The sequence below is a fragment of the Agelaius phoeniceus genome, chromosome 1, assembly GCF_051311805.1.
Source record: "Agelaius phoeniceus isolate bAgePho1 chromosome 1, bAgePho1.hap1, whole genome shotgun sequence".
In the NCBI taxonomy this organism is placed as follows: Eukaryota; Metazoa; Chordata; class Aves; order Passeriformes; family Icteridae; genus Agelaius; species Agelaius phoeniceus.
This window is the reverse complement of record NC_135265.1, coordinates 155827760-155832634: the sequence shown is the minus strand read 5'-3', so window position 1 is coordinate 155832634 and position 4875 is coordinate 155827760. Positions and strand designations below refer to the sequence as shown.

At 53.2% G+C, this 4875-nt stretch overlaps 1 pseudogene; it reads left to right on the top strand.

Moving 5' to 3' along the window:
* Positions 1-2746: 2746 nt before the first annotated feature.
* On the top strand, positions 2747-4875 carry LOC129130318 (erythroblast NAD(P)(+)--arginine ADP-ribosyltransferase pseudogene; annotated as a pseudogene).

The following is a 4875-nucleotide window of genomic DNA, read 5'->3' as shown; positions in this document are numbered from 1 at the left end:
GGTGGGGAAGTTACTGGGAGCAGTGTGGGGACACTGGGGGACAAAGTGGGACACACTGAGGGGACACTGAGGACACACGGGGCTACATGGGAAGGGCTCCTCTGTGAGGGGCTCAGCATGGCCCCTGAGCTCCAACCAGATGAACTTTAGAACAGTGGCCATTTATCCTCATTTCCTAGGAGGCCTTGGATATTATCCTTTTGTTTTCCTATGCAGTGAGTCTCTTAGTCAGTGACACGGTTGTATTTGGTAAGTTTTTCTTGATTGTGATCTGTGCTCCATATATTTTATCCTGTACTTAGAAGATAACCAGTAATAGCTTTAATAAAATAATAGCCTTACAGATGGGAACTGCTTTAACATCAAGGTACACAAACTCTTTGCATAAAGAACCGAGAAGGGGAAGATGTGGAAGACCAGACCACTACAGAAGCTCAACTGGAGCATGGCAGACCTTGTGGCCCTGGTAGAGTGAAGACTGTGGGAGAGAAAAACTCCAGGCAAGTACAGAAGTGATGATGTCATGTCTGATCACTCTGCCCATCATGTCTGGACACTTCTGACCATCACGATGAGCACTCTGGCCAGAGAAGAGATGACAGGGATGTTGCTGGTGAAAGAGATAACAAGGACATTACCAGTGTAAGAAGGATAATGGAGAATATTGTGTTTCTAAGGGGACTGCCGCACAGGAGTCCGAGTAGAAAACTTCGTACAAACATGGTGAGCTATAAATCCTGGTAAACTGGTGCAATAAATGGCTTTGCTTTGATGGCATTGCAGAGTCCATGTCTCTCAATCCCCGCACAACAGCTGCTCCTTCCCAATCCCAATCCTGTGTTTACCCTTCCAATGTCCCCCTGGTGCTTCCCAGGATCTCATTTCTGCTCCCAGAGCTTTGTAGCCCTCTTGTGACCCCAGGCTGCTCAGGAAACTCACCCAAATTCCTTAAGCCACTCTGTCACCCCCTCCTGCCCAAGTCCACCTTGGCCCTCTCCCAGACCCCAGTCCCACTCCCAGTCCCATTAACAGTTTCATGTCATCCCAGGACCCCAACTCAAATTTGTGGATGAACCCCTGACCCTACAATGTCAGCCTGGAGACCTTCCTGCCCCCCATTCCACAACTGCAACACACAACCCCAGTCCCATGTCCCTCCACACGTGTCCCCTGGAGTGCCCCACAACCACCGATATCGAAACCGGCCAGAGTGAACTCCCTGATGGTACTGGAGTTAGCAGAAAGATGGAATTCTTGTTTAGCTCAGACTCACAGCAGATCTCTCCTGGTCCTGCATATCAGGGGAGACTTTACCACACAGAATCTATCCATCTTAATTATACATATTCATCAAAATGGGCTTCTTAGCTAATACAAAACCAGCACATTTCCCGTAAATAATTGGCATGGGCCTGGTTATTTGGGGAAGTAATTTTTATTGTCCTAGGGAGTCATAAAAATGGGGTGTTGGGATGTGGGTTTCACAAAGTGCCCCAATATCTCAGATGACCTTGTCTCAAACTTTCATTTTTGCAGGCACTGCTCCTTCTGTGTTACAGATCTTGCCAAAATAATGCCTCACTGGATTTCCCTTTATCTCTTTCTCCACAGGTTCCAGTAACCTTTGCTCTTCTCTGTGCACATTTTTACATCCTTCTATCGGTTTTTGTTTGTTCTTCTTAAAGCCCTATGCAGCACCTTCAGGAGAACTCAAACTTTCTATTCTCTCTCTTATTGCTCAGCCCCCACAACCCCAATCCCACCATCCCTTGTCCCCCGAGTTTCCCCCAGTCCCACTCCCCACGGCTCACTGAGTTGCTGCCACACCTCAGATACCAGTTGGGCTCCCCTATCAGATGCCATCCCTGTAGGCACCTTGAGCCTGGGGATGATCTCTTCGGGGAATGCCTGGGTGACTTCCCTGGCCTTGCTGGTGTGGCAGGACAAGCTCTGGACCCCAAAATGGATCCATCTATACCAGGACATACCTGAGCCTACGTTGGCGTGGTAGCTCAAAAAAACCATTTGCCAGTAATCCCAGGAGCGTTTCCACTTCCAGTGATGCCTGGAGGTGATGGTTTTGAATGCAAATGGTTCTTTTAAAAAGATATTAGCGATTGCTCTGTAACAGACCTGACAGTTTTGTCCTATGAACACTGAGGCTGCAGAACGGTCCCCATCTCATCGATTCCCCAGAGCTTTGCTGGCGCTTTTCTCCTTTACAAATTGCAGCATCCGCTGGGGTGGGCCTGACCTGGTTATTGGGAGTTACCTCTCACCAACCCACCCACTCACCCTCTTTATTGTGGGCTTTAGATAAGCATCCAATTTTCAATCTGCCCAACTCTCTCCAGGCCTCACCTCTGGGGCTGAAATTCCATTCTCAGGAATTAACAGCAGCATGCTTTGTTGCAGAACCTCTCATGCAGCTTTATTGCAAGTCTATTTCCCACAGAGATTTGTCTGGACATGGCCCAGGACTCCTTTCATGACCATTTTTATGACTCTTCAGGACTATAAAAGGACTTGTAGGAGGAGGTGGATCAATGCAAATGATTTACAGGAAAAGTACAGTTTCTGTATTGGGAAAGGGACACATTTTCATGAATATTTATAAATATGATGGATAAATACCCCATGGCAAAGTCGCCCTTTATGTGCAGGACCAGGAGAGATCTGCTGCGAGTCTGAGCTGATAAGGAATTCCGGCTTTCTGCTCTCTCCAGATCCATCAGGGAGCTCACTCCAGCTGATTTTGGTATTGGGGCTGGGGGGAATCGAGGGGGACTCTTGGGGGGGGACACGGGATTGAGGGAATGGGATTGCAGACATGGGGGGACACTGAGGGAGTCACAGGTCTGGGATTGGGGTCATGGGGGGCTCTGGCGGAAATGAGGGGGGACACGGGATGGTGAGAGTGGGATTGGGGTGATGGGGAGTCTGGGAGACACTGTGGGGGCAGAGTGTGATCCCTGGATTTGGGTTGATGTCCTGGGGTGATACCAAAGGAACTGGGGAATGGGAGTAGGAGTGGGGTCTGGGGACCAACGGAGAGGGACACTGAGGATCTCAGGGAGTGACCCCAGGATTTGGGTGGGGATTCTGCTGAGGCTGAGGGGACTTGTAGTCATGGGAGTAGGATTGGGCTTCTGGGGGTGATGGTGCTGTGGGACTGGGGACCCTGGGGCTGGGGGATGTTGGGGAGGCATAAGTAATCCCAGATTTTGGGGTCAGGGACCCCAGACATGTGCAGGGGTTGGCTGGGCAGGAGTGCCTCTCTTCCCCCTGGGCAAACTCCACTCCCTTCCCCAGTCCCTCACTGATGAACCCCCCCCGTGTCTCCCCTGTGTCCCCTCTGTGTCCTCCAGTGTCCACACCGGTCCCTGTGGCCTCTCCCTGCCATGGGCCCCCTGGCTCAGACCCTGGCACTGCTGGCAATGGCCATGGCCACCACGGCTGTCAATGTGATCCCCCTGGACATGGCCCCAAACTCCTTTGATGACCAGTACCAGGGCTGCGGCCCTGCCATGAAGGAGGCATTGCCAGCCCTCAACAGCTCCGAGTTTGAGCAGAACAAGGAGTTTGCTGAGGTTTGGGTAAAGGCTGCAGCCAAGTGGCAGAGTCGGGGCCCCCCTGAGTCCCCTCTGTCTCGAGACCAAGCCACCGCCTTCAGGGCCTTCACAATGAGTGGCCTGACCAGCATCTTTAATGATGCTGTGCGCGTGGCTGGGCGCTCCCAGCAGGAATACCGGGACAACTTCCACTTCAAAACGCTGCATTTCCTGCTGACCGATGCCCTGGCCACGCTGAGGGATGCTCAGAAAGGGCAGTGTCGGGACGCGTTCCTGAAGGTGTGTGACACCCGGTTCGAGGCACAGCGTGGTGACACCGTCCGGTTTGGTCTATTCATGCCAGTGTTCCTGAGCAAACAAACTGGCGAGTGCCCCGGTGAGACAATGCTCGAGGTGCACACGTGCCATGGCGTGGATGTCATGCTTTTTAGCGATCATCCGGAACCAAAAATCGTGCTGATCCCACCCTTTGAGACCTTCAAGGTCACCCAATACACCCAGGAAGGGGACAAGACACAGATCCAGCTCCAGTCCAATGGGACCTACAGCAAATACAACTGCGAGTGGCTGCGAGGTAACAACACAGAGGACAGCCAGGGGGGATGGGGACAGCCATGATAAGGCACAGGGGACAATGACCCTGACTGGGGATGGGGGATAAGGACACCCACTGTGTGTGGGGTCACAAGGATTCCCTGGGCTGGGGGCTCCTATTCTGGGGACGCCCATTGTGGGCACAGGGACAGGAACACACATGACAGGGAAGAGGGATAGGTATCCCCACTTCTGGGAGGGAACAGGGACAGGAACACCCATGCCAGGGGACAAGGGACAGGGACAGGGACAGGGACAGGGAGAGGGACAGGGACCCCCCAGGGTACCAACCCTGTCCCCCCTGATAAAGGCAGTTCTTTGGGGATGGGCGCTGTGTACAGAACATGGGTGGCCAGGACCCCCCATGCCACTCCCTGAGACCCTGTAACCCCCTGTAACCCCCCATGGCAATCCCTGACTCCTCCTGACCCCTGTCACTCCTAAGTCCACCAAGACCCCCCTGACCTCCCTGGGGTCTCTTTCCCCCCATGCCCCCCCTCACACCCTTTCACCTGTCACCTCATGGCACCCATCTCTCCTGTAACCCCTAAGCCTCCCTTATTGCCATCCCTGACCCCTTCACTCCCCTCATGATCCCCCTGATGCTCATCTTTGTCCCTCAGGTGGGAGTGTCCCCAGTGCCCCCTTCCACGTTGGAGGACTCCTCCTGGCCACCACAGCCCTGGCAGTGGCCACTGGAATCCTCTGA